We start from the raw sequence: 18,181 nt of genomic DNA on the forward strand, positions 1-18,181 counted from the left end.
GTTTCACCCTTGCAGGGTAGATATGATTATACACAGGTAGGAAGTGGTAGGGCGGGATTTGAACCCAGTTTTGTCTAATTCCAAACTTGGGCGCTTTTTTTTTTTAAGTTTTTTTTTTTTTAGTAATCTCTATACCCAACGTGGGGCTCGAACTCACGACCCCAAGATCAAGAGTTGCATGCTCTTCAGACTAAGCCCACCAGGCGCCCCTAGTTTCAAACTTGTGCTTTGATTCCTATACTCTCATCTGCAAATATTACTCCCCTAATGTTTTAGAGCTGGGGTCCTACAGCTGAGGGTGACTCTAGTGTCTCCACCAGAACGACTTGCAAAGGTTGTGTAATATTAAACAGTAAAAATTTTCTTGAACTTACTTTACAATTTTCAGCTGAGCATTTTTCAGGCTTTGGGGACAGCTAGCTAGCATACTTTCAATTTTCCTAGCAATAAATGAAGATTTTCGATTTCTAAGGGCTGTGAAGGAAGTTTGCTATAGGGTTACAATTCCGTCTCTGGGGATCCCAGACTCTAATGCATTTGCATATCAATAAACCAAATGGATAGCACAAATTACTTGTAATAAAATCCTTTGCAAGCTTCTATGAATTGACCATATGTCAGAAACTCTACAAAATAATCTCTACAGAGAAAAACAAATATTGTATGATCTCATGTCTATGTGGAATCTAAAAATGCCAAACTCATAGAATTGGAAAGTAGATAGTACAAGTTGCCAGGGGTTGGGAGGGTGGGGGGTGGGGGAAATGAGATGTCCGTCAAAGGGTACCAACTTTTGGTTATAAGATGAATAGATCCTGGGGATCTAATGTACAGCATGGTGCCTATAGTTTATAGTTTACAATACTGTATTGTATACTTGAAAGTTGCTAAGAGAGTGGATCTTAAATGTTCTCACCACACACCTCTAAAAAAGGTAATTATGTGGGGTAATGAACTGTATTGGGGTAAACATTTCACAATATATATACGTGTGTCAAGTCATCATGCTCTACACCTTAAATGCAATACCATGTTTTGTGTCAGTTATCTTTCAATAAAGCTAGAAGAGAAAAAGTCTCCAGATCAACAGTCTGTATAGCACATCCTCTCTTGATTCTCAACATCTCAGTGTTCTTGTCTACTTGAAAACAGATCTGTTTCTTCTTGAGATGCTGGACTTAGAATGCAAGACTAGAGTTCAGCTAATCAGTGGATGGCAATGACAGGACCCGAGAATGTTTAACAACAGTAGCAAATGACAACAACAGTCACAAAAATACTTCAAACTTCTCAGGAAAAGAAACTGTTGTCCCAACAGACCATGGATGTGCTTTTTTTTTTTTTTTTAAGATTTTATTCACTTATTTTTGAGAGTGAGAGAGTGTGAGCATGAGGGGCAAGGAAGGGGCAGAGGGAGAAGTAGACTCCCCGCTGAGCAGGGAGCCCGACGAGCAGGGGCTCCATCCCAGGACCCTGGGATCATGACCTGAGCAGAAGGCAGATGCCCAACCGACTGAGCCACCCAGGCGCCCCATGGATGTGCTTCTGTTAAATGTCAAACTGTTTGATAGAGTCAAATGTTGACGAGCATTCAATGTTGATCTGTTCTTACCAAATAGAAAACCTTGTTGCAAAATCTTATCTACAGTCTACAACAGTTATCTTGTTAGAAACCTTAATGAAAATGTTGTCTGGGTTTATCTTTCTGTCTCATTTCCCTTCAGAAACAGGTGGCATGGAGGGAGACGTTACCCCGGGATACCATGACTGGGAAAGTGATTTACCCTGCTTTGGCCAAAAAGGTTGGTTGGTTGGTTGATATAACTGAATGCCAAGTCTCAGAGCAATTGAAAATTAGAATGATTACAGGCAAGCTCATGAAATATCTCCAAGCGTGATTTGCTCAGGTCCCATTTTCAAACAAAGGAGCCTGGAAGAAAAATGTCCCTGCAGTTCCAAAGGCCCCCATCCAAGAACCCAACACCTTGCCTTCCATAGGGAGCCACAGAGGAAGGAATTTACCCTGGGTGGAAAGTTCACTGAACATGCTGCGCTGACTATTTGAAAATTACTTGTTCCAAAAGCCCTTCAGAAACCAGTAATCCTATTAGCTTGGCTTCTGGAACAGTTACCTACCTGCAGCAAAAAGTAATTACAACTGTCAGCCAGCAAATAATTGCTCCAGTGTCTAAATGAATGGGGAATCTTCTCTGGAAGGAATTACTGTTCCTAAATGAGTCAGCTCAGCCTTCGTCTCTGCTTTGGTTGCCGACAAATTGGGCCATCTGCTTACACCAGGGAGGAAAGGTGAAAGGGGCAAGGGAGCTTTAATTGGTGGAAAGCAGCTGAGGGACTACGCAAAGCTTATCACCTGAAGGGTTCTTCTGCACTGTGGGAAGCCTTTCCTGAAGACACAGACACCCTAGGCGAGTATCAGGTCCGAGGATTTGGCCATCGGCTGCATCATAAAACCTCCAAAGCTCCGACCTTTTCCTCCCATTCTTTGCCAGTGCTCACTAAATGTACAAGGGTGTCTGGTAGAGAGGAGTCCCTGTGCCCACAGCTGGGTATTTAATAAGGTCAAGAATTGTCACAATAGACCTTTTGCAAAGAAATGAATGGGAAGGGTTTGGCAAGGGCAGGGAGTCAGTTTGTAAAGAGAAAAAAGAACAAGGCCTTTCCAGTAAGGCTCAAAGGCCCCCAGTGCTCAGGACTCCGAAAGGACACCACTTTCACCTCCTGAAAAGCCAGCCCTACTTTGGTTGGAATCTGCCCACCCCCCTGCCGCCCGTCGCTAATAGCTGGAAGAAGTGGGAGACAGCAGAGCCTCCCCTAGACTGGGAGAACATGGGGGTCCTGGCCCAGCCATGCCCTGAGCCAGCTGCACCATCTTGGCTCAGCTCCTGGATGTTTCAGAAGCTGAAATGAAAGGAGTGGTTACTGTGGAGGGCTCTCTTGCTTGGAAATCCTCCTATAGATTTGGGGCACAGTTGGGCCGTGTGGTCTGAACACAGGCAGAATGCTGTGGGCAGCCAGCTTTAGGGACGAGGGTTTTGAGGAACTCTCAGGAGCTTAACGGAAAGGTTTTTAAAAGGCTCCTGTGTGTGGAGGACCAAAGGGCATGGTTAAGCCCTGCAGGAACTTACAGATAAATTGCTGCCAATTCAGGAGGGAATAGATTGTCAGGTAGGGGGACTGGCTCAATGGTGACTCTGTGCCTACAGGCTGGGACCTTGTGCTAGTGACCAAACTTGCCTGACCTTGACATTATCCATTATCCCCTGCAAAAGAAGATGAAGCAGGAACAGTAGATTGGTGAACAGCGTTGTGGGGAGGGAGGAGTCCCGCCTGCTGAGCCACCGGCTACCTGCCTGGTCTTCCATCTCAGTAAGACCTAACGTGACAGCTCACAGTTGCCTGCATAAATCACAGACCGTCGTGTGCTTACCTCGCTGTGCACCAACCTGTCTTTTGTTCTCTCTTCAGCTCCAAGTTTAATATTAATATTGACTCACAATATTAAACACCTAACTTACCTGCGGACGCATTTACGCATTAGAGACCAACGTTATCGGTTTAGAATGTGTTGCTAAGAGGACATGAATTCTTCCCTAAATAATTATGCCTGGGGTTAGTTGCATAAGTAACAGTAACTAAGCAAATACCAGAGATAATTATTTGCTGATTATTAATTCAGTGTATTTTCTCTCTCCACCTTAGATTTACTTTACTATCATATCTTTGAAAAATGTTAATGAAAGATGTATATTTAATGCACATTAAAGATGTCATTTGACTTTTAATGCATTGCTTAAAACTGCTTATCCATGGGGTGCCTGGGTGGCTGAGTCGTTAAGCGTCTGCCTTCGGCTCAGGTCATGATCCCAGGATCCTGGGATCGAGCCCCGCATCCGGCTCCCCGCTCCATGGGAAGCCTGCTTCTCCCTCTCCCACTCCCCCTGCTTGTGTTCCCTCTCTCGCTGTGTCTCTCTCTGTCAAATAAATAAATAAAATCTTTAAAAACAAAAACCCAAAACTGCTTATCCACTATCATGCTTTTATAAATAATTTTTGATGCAAAGATTAGGGAAAGAATTCACCTGTTTTTTACAGAGCATTTTGTTCGAAATATTTTGCCGGCAAATTCTGACCTCATTATCCCCCACCCCCTTAGATATGTTTTGTTTTGAACGGCACATTCCACATTCATTCTGTAAGCATTTGAGTGCTGCTCTTTGCTGAGCCCTGGGCCCAGCACCTAAGTGCTATAGAAATTGAGGGTAAGCACTTGAATGTTTTCTATTTCCCTTGCAGAGCTCGTCCTTTTTCAAGATTTTAAACTCTAGGCAGGCAACTCTCCCAATTGACATTTGCAGCCCTGTAGACCTCCAGGCCCACATCCCCACTCAGGTACTCTGCCGTCTAAAACCAAACTCTTCCTCTGGGCTGGGTCTTAGTCTGGGAGGCGGCTTTTGCTGGGCCTGGAAGTGTGTTGGGGGAGAGGGCGGGGGAGGTGTTCTAGGTTGGAGGGCGGCCGGCGGAGAATTGGGAATAAAAGTAGTGTGGTGGCGCCACCGTCAGGTTCCTGTGGGCACTGCAGGCAGGGGGAGAAAGAACCAAAGCAGTTAAACCTTGTGTTGGGTGGATGAAACAGAGGGATGACGTCAGCGTACAGAATGGACTGGAAGGAGACGGGAGGAAGGGGGACCAGCCGGGAGGATGCTTTAATGTTGCAAGTATAGTGTAACGATAGTATTGATTAAAATGACAGACCAGATAGAGGAGGAGAGGGTCATGGACCCTTTCAGAATAAAACGAAAGCTATGGGTCTTCTCCCCAGAAAAATAAGCATACGTGTACCGAGTATTACGTGTAATTTTGTGTGTGTGTGTGGGGGGGGGGTTCATGGGTCCCAGTAGGTGATGAAACAGGTGGATTTGGGATCCGCAAAGGAAACAGGAATAGCACAGTGTAGCTGGTGGAAGGCAGTAGGGAGCCTTGGAAAAGGAAGTAGTTCAGGGAAGAAGGGACCAGGACATGCAGAAATGAGATGTGCTTTGGGCTGCGCACATATGTCTGGAGTTGTGTGAGGAGAGGCCCAGCAGCGTGGCTGGGGGGGCAGACCTGAGTCATTTGATCTGATTGCATGAGTTTTCCTTTTGAGGGGCGCCTGGCTGACTCATTCGGTGGAGCAGGTGACTAAGCTCGGGTTGTAAGTTTGAGCCCCTGAACCCCATGATGGGTGTGGAGGTTACTTAAAAAAAATCTTAAAAAGAAAGAGTTTTCCTTTTGAGAGTAAATGAGCTCCCTGAGTTAACAAAACAGCAGAAGGCATTCAAGTATTTCCCAATATAAATAATTAGAGCCATAAATATGCCAGTAATATTTCTAGAGGAGTTTGGGATTGCTGTCATAAAAAACCATACATAAAGAAACAGACACTAGATAAATTCCCAAGTAAATTGTTTCATTAATATTCATTATCAGGCTTAAAATTAAGCATAAGTTGTAAGAATCCAGATCAGGAGAGAAGCTGGCCATTTAAAATTATAGTTATTAAAGTAAGCTTCAGATGAACAGATACATCAAGTTGTCTAAACTTCTCAAAATCGTTTTCCTGGTGTCTGTATGCTGCAATGGAAGGAGTGTAAGTCAAAACACCACATCCCTCCTGTAACAGGTTCTCTGCCAACATCCCCCAGAGCAGGCGGTTGACAGAGTGGCGCCTTTTGACCCCATAGCTGCACTCAAATGGGAGCTCTTTGGGGTCTGATCTCCTGGGAGCAGATGTGTAGAAATAGACCGCTCTCTCCGAAGAGATAAGGGGAAACAACATGGTTAGTTTCCAAAATATCCAGGGCTGTGGTCCTGCTATACAGGAAATCATCACTCTGATGTTTGGGTTTGGGGAATTCACCAGTTCTCCTGACTGGGGCCAAAATAACATACCTATTCCAGAGGCTGAAGTGGAGCATAGCCCTGAATCTTCCCTCAGTCACCCTTCCCAGAGGGTCTGGTGGCCATTGGTCCAGGGGGGCACCGTCCACCCAGTACCCATAAGGCACCACGGAAGTGAGCCCTGGTCACGACTTTCTCAGAACCCACACCGTCTATTCACTCTAACCTGTGCTGGGTCTCTGCATCCAGCTTCTTCAGATAACCCGAAAGCCGATGCTATACAATGAACGATCTGGGTATTTCTGGAGACAGGGATTGATTTATCAAGGTAATTGTCTGTGGTAGTTTTGGAGGCCCCAGCTAACCTTGACTTCCCAGGGGCTACATGGGATCCACTTGGAAGGTAACAAGCCTGAAAGACCTCCACTCCCCAGAACTTGCAGCAATTGGTATCTGTTGCTTATTTGTTTTCGTAGCGTTCGTCTCTTATGGGAATACATCAAATGATGGGAGAGGTGACTCGAGCCAAGGATCCCAGTGTTTGGTCCTATTAGCTGATGAACCATATTACTGGGTGAACCATGACCCTGTGTAGCCTTCCCTGATGTGGGTAATGAGGATGCTGAGATACACACCATCCCTCATCGTTGAGGAAGGGTCAGACAGTAAATCCACAAGGTCTTTAGAAGGGTTATTTCCAGTAAAAGTTGAAGCAAAAGATTTTTTTCCCTTGGCCCCCAAAAAGCAAATTCTCCAGAACTGCCTTGGTCTGTTCAGCTAGAGGAACCAGGGCTGGCTTGGTGGGGACCTGTCCTGGTTGAGGGGCTCCTAGAGGAGCTTATTCAGGCCTCAGCGAAGGGATGGGTTTAAATCAAGGAAGAATCGTGAAGACAGGGTTAAGAGCCAGGGACACCATCCTGAGCATCAGGTTAGAGGGTCAGGAAGGCTGTAAGCAGGGAACAGTTCAGGGGACAAGAAGTGAGAGGTCGGGCCAGACAGATGCTTTGTATGACAGATGAGTGAATTGGGACCAGCCCTGTGACCCAGGAGGCAATGGTGTTGGGGGGGACCTGTTTTAACTGGGGGTGACCATAGGGGTGAGGACAGATTGGCCAGCTGAGATATGCCAGAACAGACTAACCAGGAAAATTCTACAAAACTGAGGTTCTGTGATATTTTCCATCCAGAAATAAAATCCCTAAAATTAGAGTTTGCCGTCTCCTCATGCTCTGAGTATTTTGTGTAACTTTGCAAAAGACTGATAAGTGCTTCTGAGTTACAGGGCTGCCCCCTTGTCCCCAGCACAGGCTTCCTTCTGGTGCTTTGTGTGGTTTGATCCCAAGTGGCCTGAGTAGCTGAGGGGCTGCCCCGCCCCTGGGGTGTTAGCAGCGCAGTGTCCTGTCCTCAGGTCAACTCTTTTCTGTGATGATAACAAGCATTTCCTTCTTGCCTTCATCCTTACCTTTGAATGGTAAATCCCTTGTGCCGGATGAAAACCTTCCCTCTCTGTTGGCACATCTGAAATACCTGTCGATTTCGGGTCACAGGGCAGAGGGGGTTGAGCTAGTGGCAAGAAGCTTGGGCCCCCGGGGTTGTGTGGTTGCCGGGCCAGCCCCTTTCTGGTGCTGACTCTGGACTCCCACCGAGCCCATTAGCTGCTTCTGTCGCCTTCCCCTCACTCCCCACTGCTCTTCTAGCCCTTCTGTGATTGTGGGAGCCCTTCAGCGAGGCCCCCTCTACCCTTTCTTTACTTCAGCCTCACCTCCCTGTGAGTCTTCCAGCAGGGACCATGTTCTACATTGGAACGCCTCTCCTGGAAACAACACAGGGTTTTCAGGAGATTAAGAAAACCCTGATGGACTGTGCCAGGCATCTTGTCGGAGCTTACCAAAAGAAACATGGAAAGAAATCAGACACATGGATGCCTTTAAGCCTTGGTGCAAAGCATAACCACCACTTCTGGTGGCTCTAAAAGTCTGTAGGATGATGTGACATGGCAGAATTTCAACTCTCAGCTTCTTCTTGCTAATATGCTGGATCCTGGAGATTCTTGTGTTGAGCTATGTGGACAAAGATGGTTCACCGTGACTTTTATGGTTACTCAGGGGCAGGAGATGGGATTTTCCTGAGCATTCTGACTCTGAAAGATCCATTTCTGGAAGGTTTTTCACAAGCCTACCAGCCTGGCACCCAGTGTCTCTGGTTGGCATATTAGAGATGCTGATTTAGCTTTCTCTCTTTATTACATGATCCTTTTTTTTTTAGATTTTATTTCTTTATTTGACAGAGAGAGACACAGCGAGAGAGGGAACACAAGCAGGGGAGTGGGAGAGGGAGAAGCAGGCTTCCTGCTGAGCAGGGAGCCCAATGTGGGACTCGATCCCAGGACCCTGGGACCATGACCTGAGCCAAAGGCAGACGCCCAACTGACTGAGCCACCCAGGCGCCCCTATTACATGATCCTATTTAAAAGCAAAACTCCCCAGTACTGTTCATGTGATTGCTTAGCGTCTCATGCCATGTTATATAAAGTTTTATAGTAATTGAAAAACTAATGAATAGCACCCCAGGCAGTAAATAAATCACAAAGTTCATTAATTCAAAGCACCGAACATCAATTTGTAAAACACTACAGCACAGTGTAAAATAACATTACCTACAGTGTAAGAATGGGAAAGTGGGAATTAATTTTATTTTAATTTTTAATGCACTTTTGACTGCTGGAAAAAGACGTTAAACATTAACATAATTTAATATATACACTGACATTTATTAAACCACTGATTCATGAACAAATTAAGCACCCTGTGTTTTTTAAGTATTAAAGATTCAATAGTGATAATTAACTTGAATGTCACCGAGGAAACACTCCTCAGCATATTCTGCAGGATCCCCCACAGATCATGCAGTCCATGTGCCGAAGGTTGTGGAAAACTGCGATCAGCTGCTTGATCATCTGAAAAGAGGTTGAAAGACATTATGCTTTCATTTGTTCTGATCAATCAGTTCGCCAAACCTGTGGGAACGGTGAAAAATCAGGCGACGAATTTGCACCCTCGATGCCACCGTCCAGTCTCACGGGAAAAGATCTCTTTCTCAGGTGGAGGCAAATCCGGCTGCATCTTGGAGGTTCTGTCTATGACACGAGCATCACTGATGATGCAGAATCTGGGAACTATACTGGGCGTGTTGCTCACGCATGCTGCTCTGAATGACCCTCACCAACATGTGACCTTTCACCGCTGAGGTCTTTGAATTTGAGGGACCTGACTTGAATTTTGATTCTTTAGATGCAAACCTTAATTCAAAATAAGCAGCAAGTTGGGGTGATTTTTCAGTAAAAGGAATGAGTTGTCACTCTGGGGGCCGAATTCGTTGATAAACCAGTCAAGAACCAAAGCAACATACTGTATACTGTTGTGTTGGGTTTTTTCCTAGTCGTAAAAGTGGATTTAGCTGAGGAATTCCGTTCAGTAGGTATTGAAATTGCGCATAGGATTCCAAGTTGCTAGGAAAAGAATTTATTATCTTTGAAATTGGTCAGTGTATTTGTTTAACGGCCTTTTGGCTTAAATGATCTATTGTATCTGGCTACACTGATCAAATTAACAGAGGATTGCCAAGTATCCACTAAGCACATCCATAAATTCTGTTGGGTAATTACTATTTACTTAGGTTCATAATTTCCTTGCAAATGAATAACTTCCACTCAAGATTGTAACCCGCCTCACATCAGTGGGCTCTTTGCTGGCGTACCCTGTAGAGCCCCTTCGGCTCATAGGTTGCAATGATTTATACAAGAAATTAGTAATCAGAAATTGAAATGTATTTAAATGATCCTCAAAGACATAAATTTGAGGCTGAACCGTCCTTTGGGAGATAACTTTTTACACACTTATCAGGATGAGCCCTGAATAAGGTACAGAATTGTCGAATCACTATGTCATGCACCTGAAACTAACATAACATTGTACATCCACTATACTGCAATAATAACATTAAAAAAAAAAGACAATAACTTTTTTCTTCTTTCTATGAAGGTAAAAATATTCATTATGTATTATTCATAAAAATATAAAGCTGAATGTGTATATTTCCCCCAACTCCACTACTCAGATGTTACCTTGGTTACTTTGGGATGCATAAAGTTTGGTTTTCAAATATGCATATATATTTGGTCACACTAGCCTATTGTTTTAAAGCCTTTTAAGAAACATGTCATGTATGGGGCACCTGGGTGGCTCAACTGGGTGTCTGACTCTTGGTTTTGGCTTAGGTCATGATCTCAGGGTTGTGAGATGGAGCCCCCAAGTTGGGCTCTGTGCTCAGCAGGGAGTCTGCTGGGGATTCTCTCTCTCCCTCTCTCTCTGCTCCTCCCCCTACTCGCATACGCATGTGCACGCTTGCTCTCTCTCTCAAATAAATAAATCTTTAAAAAACCCCCAAAACATGTCACGTATCTTGACAACTTTCCACGTTAACACCTATAAATCAATTTTATCACTTTTAAGGCTGCGTAACATTGTACCATACGGACCTTCAGGTTGTTTCCAATTTTTCATTATTTGTTATGAACCAAATTTTGTTTCCCCAAAATTCATACATTGAACCTCTCATCCTCAACGTGACTGTATTTGGAGATGGGGCCTTCAAAGAGGTAATGAAGGGGGCGGCGCCTGGGTGGCTCAGTCGTTAAGCGTCTGCCTTCGGCTCAGGTCATGATCCCAGGGTCCTGGGATCGAGCCCCGCATCCGGCTCCCTGCTCCGCGGGAAGCCTGCTTCTCCCTCTCCCACTCTCCCTGCTTGTGTTCCCTCTCTCGCTGTGTCTCTCTCTCTGTCAAATAAATAAGTAAAATCTTAAAAAGAAGAAAAAAGAGGTAATGAAGGGTAAATGAGGTAATAGGGGTGGGGCCTTAATGCAAAAGACCGGTGTCCTTATATGAGAGGAAGAAACACCAGGGCAAAGGTCACGTGAGGACATAGGAGAAGGCAGCCATCTACAAGCCCAGGAGGGAGGCCTGGGGAGAAACCGACCCTGCCAGCACCTTGATCTTGGACTTCTAGCCTCCAGAACTGTGAGAAAATAAACTTCTGTTGTTTCGGCCACCAGTCCACTGCACTAAGACGCTATTATGAAGGCAATAGATGCACACTTAAGATAAATTCCTAGAAAATGACTTGCTAGTTCAAGAGTACCCCCTTCACCTTCCCCACCTTCCCCTCGAACTGCCTGTAATTTTTTTTTTCCTCCTTTGACTTTTTTACATATATTACCAAATTCTCACCCAGAAGATTTTTTTTTTTTAATTAAACTTTTTGTTTTTTAAGATTTTATATATTTATTTATTCATGAGAGACAGAGAGAGAAGCAGAGGGAGAAGCAGGCTCCCAAGGAGCAGGGAGCCCAATGCAGGACTCGATCCCAGGACCCTGGGATCATGACCTGAGCCCAAGGCAGACGCTTAACCGTCTGAGCCACCCAGGCGCCCCTCACCCGGAAGATTTCTACCTACATATCTTCCCACCATCACTGTATAATCTCTGCTTTCTGCACACATGGGTAGTTTCCATTTTTTAAATCTCCACTATTGTTTATTGTGGTGAAATTTGCATTTCTTTGACTATTAATAAGAATGACATCTTTCCACATGATTATTTGCATATATATTTTTTGTGAAATGCATTTTCATCTCATTTCCCCATTTCATGGGGGAGAGTCATGTTTGTCTTATTTATATATAACAGCTTTTTAATCTGTCTTAAGGATATTAGTTCAGATGATCTAGTTGGTTTTTTTTTTTTAATTTTATTTTTTTAGGTAATCTCAATATCCAATTCAGGGGCTCAAATTTACAACCCTGAGGTCAAGAGTCCCATGCTCTACTGACTGAGCAGCCAGATGCCCCTGGATGATCTATTTTTTTTTTTTTTTAATTTGTTGCTTCATGTTTTATATTTGTTTTCGAGAGTTGTGTGTAGTTCAGAAGTTTTAAATTTTAGTTTAGTAAAATCTATCAACTTTTTAAAAAAAGATTTTATTCATTTATTTGAGAGAGGGAGAGAGCCAGAGAGAAAGCATGAGCAGAGGGGAGGGGCAGAGGCAGAAGCAGACTCCCCACTAAACAGGGAGCCCAATGCGGGGCTCGATCCCAGGACTCTGGGATCATGACCTGAGCTGAAGGAAGACGCTTAACCGCTTAACTGACTGAGCCACCCAGGTGTCCCCTCCATCTTTTTAAAAATAGATTTTATTTATTTATTAGAGAGAGAGAGCACATGCTCATAAGATGGGGCAGGGATAGAGGGAGAGGGAGAAGCAGACTCCCCACTGAGTGCAGAGCCCAACACAGGACTCAATCCCAGGACCCCGAGATCATGACCTGAGCCACAGTCAGACACTTAACTCACTGAGCCACCCAGGTGCCCCTGTTCTCCATCTTTTTGGTATCTTTTTCATTTATTTTAGTTGATTAATTTTATTTTTGCATTGATGCATCATTTCAGCATCAACCCCAAATTCTTGGATTAATTAATCCAAAATTCTTATGAGTTGTTTGTAACACAAACATCTGTTTGTAAGTTGTTTGTAAAATTCTCATTTAAATTAGACCAGTTGGGGCACCTGACTGGCTCAGTCGGTGCAGCGTGTTGACTCTTGATCTCAGGATCGTGAGTTCAAGCCCCACACTGGGCGTGGAGCCTACTTAAAAAAATAATAATAAAAACAAATAGGGACGCCTAGGTGGCTAAGTCGGTTAAGCGTCTGCCTTCGGCTCAGGTCATGTTCCCAGGGTCCGGGGATCAAGTCCCACATCAGGCTCCTTGCTCGGTGGGGGCCTGCTTCTCCCCCTGCCTGCCACTCCCCCTGCTTGTTCTCTCTCTCTCTCTCTCAAACTCTCTCTGACAACTAAATAAATGAAATCTTAAAAAAAAAAAAAGATCATCTTTGCTTAATAAGCCTATCTTTGATGAGTCCATTCCAATAGACGTTATTAAACTCACACTATATTCCATAGAAGAATCAATCACATGATCTTGTAGATGGGCTCCTGCTGCCAGTGCCCAAGGAGACTGAATGAAAAAGGGGATGCTTATTATATTACGTTTTGGTCGGGGCTGAAACATGGCTAGCCCTGTGTCTTATCTTATTTCTGGCAATGGCTCTTCATGGTCTTGTTTTCTACCACAGTGAATAATGGAGAATAAATAAAGGAAAATCCAATCTCCTCTCACGTTCCTAGGTGGGCAGCCCAGCTTACCTTGAGAAAGGGGGCAGTGCCGGGCGCCTGGGTGGCTCAGAGGGTTAAGCGTCTGCCTTCGGCTCAGGTCATGATCCCAGGGTCCTGGGATCGAGTCCCGCATCGGGCTCCCTGCTAGGCGGGGAGCCTGCTTCTCCCTCTGCCTCTGCCTCTCTCTCTCTCTGACTCTCATGAATAAATAAATAAAACATTAAAAAAAAAAAAAGAGAAAGGGGGCAGTGCCGACGAAGTTGGCAAGGGTGTGTGCATCCAGGCGTGAGTGTGCTGCTGTGCAGGTCTCCTGTGCCTTGAACTTGAGTGGGACAGGCCAGTGCGCTGGAAGAAGTGGGAGCCGTCACAGAAGGGCTGCTTTTTGCTGTGGCCACACACACACCATCTGTAGGTTTTCCCGGCTACCAACTCCACCTTGATGGGCGTTTTCAGGGCCACCACGGACTTGGGTGGGGTTTTAGGAAACCATCGGATCCAGGCACTCTGGTTTCTGCGCCCAGCGGCCTCCCTTTCCAATTTTTTTTTTTTCCTAAAGAAAAGAGTGGAATTTAATCTTTATTTACAGGATATTGCAGGGAGTTAAAAGGCAGAATGTATACAATTGTACTTTTTTAAAAAAAAGATTCTAAGTAATCTCTATGCCCAATGTGGGGCTTGAACTCACAACCCCAAAATCAAGAGCCGCATTCTCCACTGACTTAGTCAGCCGGGCGCACCTACAACTGTACTTTTTTGATGGCAACAGTGGTGTGTATGTTGGGTTCTTTCTTTCTTTCTTTCTTTAAGATTTTATTTATTTATTTGAAACAGAGAGAGAGCACCACCCAGGCGCCCCTTTGTTGGGTAGTTTCACTCCTGTACCATACACTGAGAATTAACTAAAAATTTCAAAGGCTGGAACCCTAAGAACTCAGCGATAAAAGAAATTGGAAAAATAGGGCCACCTGGGTGGCTCAGTCGGTTAAGCATCTGCCTTCCGCTCAGGTCACAATCCCAGGGTCCTGGGATCGAGTTCCGCATCGGGCTCCTTGCTCAGCGGGGAGTCTGCTTCTCTCTCTCCCTCTGCCACTCCACCTGCTTGTGCTCTCTCGCTCTCTTTTTCTCAAATAAATAAATGTTTTAAAAAACTTAAAAAAAAAAAGAAACTGGAAAAATAAATACAACAAACAAACCAACCTTGATCCTTCTACCTAATTCAGGAGAGTGGTTACCTTTAGGGAGAGGGTGGATGGGCAGTGGGTTTGGATTTGGGGAGTGATCCATGGGGACCTCAATTTTATCTAAAGTATTTGATTTCTTTTATTTGAATAAGGGTTTTTCAGCTTAGGCACTATTGACATGTGGGGCCAGATAATTCTTTGTTGTGGGGGCTGCCCTGTGCTTTGTAGGATGCTTGACAGGATCCTTGGCTTTTATCCATTAGACGCCAGGAGCTCTCACCAGTTGTGACAACTGAAAATATCTCTAGACATTGCCAGATGTCCCCTGGGGAGAAGAGTTGCCCCTCCTCCCCACCTTAAGAGCCATTGATTTGTAATAAAAAACAAATATGCAAAAATAGAACAACTTAAGAAAAAGGAAGAAAATGTGACCATGTGCTAAATTAGAGGTGGGGGGTTAGCACATGATTATTCACTGTATTATTCTGTATCTTTAAACTCTTCCGGTAGACTCAAAGGAAAACATATCTTTTTATCCTTTTTTTTTTTTTAAGATCCAAATCTTTTAGTTTGCTGATAATTGAAAGTGATATTTCCAATCAACTGCTGTCTCTGTCCCACCACCGGCTGGACACACCCTTGCAAAACCAAGCCCCCGGGGGTGCTGCTCTTTGATCTGTCGCTTCACACACTTATCTTACAGAGATCTTTGATAATTCATCCTCAGTATTGATTGCTGTGTGCTGGCTTAGTTCATTGCTCCTTTCTGATTTCCAGCAATTCATAATACCCTCTCTCATACTCTTCCGCCATCTAATCCATTCTTCACACTGCCACCGAGTGGTTTTTTTTTTCTAAGACACAAATAATTGACATTCCCTTGATTAAAATCTTTCAAAATAAGGTTCAAATTCCTTAGCCTGGTACAATCCCGCGATGTCATTCCTATGCAAATCACCTGCAATTAGCACAGACATACAGGGTAAGGACTCTAGGGCTGTGTCCCTAATGAGACTGCTCTCACTTTCGATGCCAGCCATGAGTTTAGGGGTGCCCAGGCTGACCCGCACTCCTGACCAACTGGCTCCAAATTCAGCGGATCCCTCAACCACCTAAGGTATGACAATTTGCTGCAACAGAACTCTCAGGAAAATGCTCTAGTTATGATTATAGTTTTATTATAAAGGATAGAAGTCAGGACCAGCCAAATGAAGAGACGCATAGGTGAGGTCTGGGAGCATCCTGCCTGCAGGCCTTCTGTGCACTTCCTTCTTGGTGTCAGGAAGCACCACCATCCCAGCACATCGATGTGTTCATTAACCGGGAAATCCATTGGAGAATTGGTATCTGGAGTTTTATTGGGGTTTCATTATGTAGCCATGATTGATTGCATTATTGGCCATGTGATTGAGTTCAGCCCCCACCCCCCTCCACTCCCTGGAGGTCAGCTGGCTCAAAGCCCCAACCCTCTAATCACATGGTTGGTCTTTCTAGCCTATCCACATCCTGAGTCACCGTGTTAGCATAGACTCAGGTGTGGGCCCGCTGTGAATAACAAAGAATCACTTGGGAAATTCCAAGGATTTAGTGTTTGCCTCTGAGGAAGAACCAGGGACAAGGACCAAATTTTTTATTGTACGTCACATGGCATCCTTTGTGAGGAACTGGCCAAAGCTTCTCTCCACAGCAACCTCAGAGCCGTGGTTGAGGGTCCTCAGACACACCAGGCTGTTTTCTCATCTGGACTCCTGCACTTGTTATTTTTCCTGCCTACCTTGGTTTTCCCCTTGGTCTATCCAGTGAACTCCATCATTTGTCAAGACCCAGGGGAGCAGCTTTACTTCTGTGGAGCCAGGCAGAGTTAACCCCCACCTCCCCAATGTTGCTAGTGCCCCTTGTTCATTTATAGATTATCTTTGCACTTAACCTCTTCAGGCCGGAATTGTTTGTTGATATGTCTGTGTGTACAGTTGGGATGTAGTATAGTTACTTTGCTGATTGTTTTGTGGAGCTTTGTATTTATTATTTGAAGTTATATTTGTCTTTCTAGAAAGTGTCCTCTTGTTCACCGCCATTTTACCACCCCACTCCTCATGCTCCAGCACTGGGCATCATTATAAACACCCCTCTTGAGGGGTGCCTGGGTGGCTCAGTTGGTTCAGCATCTGGCTCTTGATTTCGGCTCGGGTCATGGTCTCAGGGTTGTGAGATGGAGTCCCGTGTTGAGCCCTGCTTCGCAGAGTCTGCTTGACATTCTCCCTCTCTCTCTGCCCCTCCTCCCACTCATGGGCTCTCTCTTTCTCTCTCTGTCTAAAATTAAAAACCACACACACACACACAAACACACCAAACAAATCCAACCCTCTTGGCCACTGGTGGATGATCTACCATTTGCAATCTTGTGGCTCACAATCCCATCTGGCCATTCATGTTTGGAGAACTCATGGATAAAGTCAATGAGATGACACAAGTGAGGTTTGCTAAATATCTAGATTTGCTAAATATCTGGATGAAATATTCTACATCTAATATATGTTTATGGCATTTGTGTAAAACAGAGAGATGCTTATATTAGGAGGAAAAGTAATCACAACTATGATGAAAAAATATACCCATAAACTAAGATACCAGAAAAGCAGAAGAGAAAGAAAGAAAAGGCCTGTGTAGAAATACTCTGAAATAGTATTTGTCTTTGGGCAATGGAAATATGGGTGATTATTCTGCATTTTCTTCATACTTTCCTGCATTTAAAACTTTTTCTGTATCAAGCATGTATTCCATGCTTAAAATGGAGAGTTCTTTCTGCATTCCTACAGAGATGGGCAAAAGGTGAAACCAATTTAATTTAGATACTTTCACCTGGAACTGGAAATTTACAGGGGGAAAAAAATCCACACTTTTGTTCCTTTGGGCAGTGACAGGAGACAGTGAAAAGAGAGGTGTAGATGGGAGGAAAAGGGAGAGGCGATACACGGGCCACTCCTGTCTCACGCTTAAATGATACGTGACCACAAGCCAGAGAGACAAAAGTCAACAAGATAAAGGAGTTTTTAAATGGAGACTGAGGCCAAACAAGTTCTTAAAATGTCATTTTTCTAGTCAAAGAAAGGCAGCCTAAATAGTGGGGATTTATTTGCTTATTTAAAAATTATTTTAAAACAGAAGGTTTATTGTTGATTTCTTTCATTATCAATATAACTATAAAACACATGCCATTTTCTGGAAGAATTCTTTTGACAACAAAAGCTGAAAATCCTTTCAGGCCATTTTGGGAAGATGTGCTAGTTTAAGAATAAGCTATCTGGGGTCCCTGGGGGACTCAATCGGTTAAGCATCTGACTCTTGGTCTTAAGATCGAGCCCTGCATCCTCCCTCTCCCTCTGCCCCTTTCCCCCGTGCTCAAGCGCTCTCTCTCTCCCAAACCGTTTTTATGGATTTATTAAGAAATCCCTGCCATAGGCCCTGGAAATACCCAAAGTCTGTAGAGTGAAATAGTAACAATAATAATAACAATAATAATAATAATAATAATAACAACAGTTAAAGTGAGCTGTTTCCATGCACTCTGGAGTGGGTTTTCCTATGCAGAAAAGACCAGTCAAAAGTTTACTTTCAGTTTTGTTTAATGATAGAGAGTTTGCAAGGATCCAGCAAACTATGGCCATGGGTCAAATTGACCCACTGCCGATCTGTATGGCCCATGGGTTAAGAATAGGTTTTACAGGGCGCCTGGGTGGCTCAGTCATTAAGCATCTGCCTTCAGCTCAGGTCATGATCCCTGCTTGGCGGGAGTCTGCTTCTCCCTCTCCCACTCCCCCTGCTTGTGTTCCCTCTCTCGCTGTCTCTCTGTCAAATAAATAAATACAATCTTTT

Source organism: Leptonychotes weddellii, chromosome 9 (genome assembly GCF_054177405.1).
Source record: "Leptonychotes weddellii isolate Sample4059 chromosome 9, ASM5417740v2, whole genome shotgun sequence".
Taxonomy (NCBI): domain Eukaryota; kingdom Metazoa; phylum Chordata; class Mammalia; order Carnivora; family Phocidae; genus Leptonychotes; species Leptonychotes weddellii.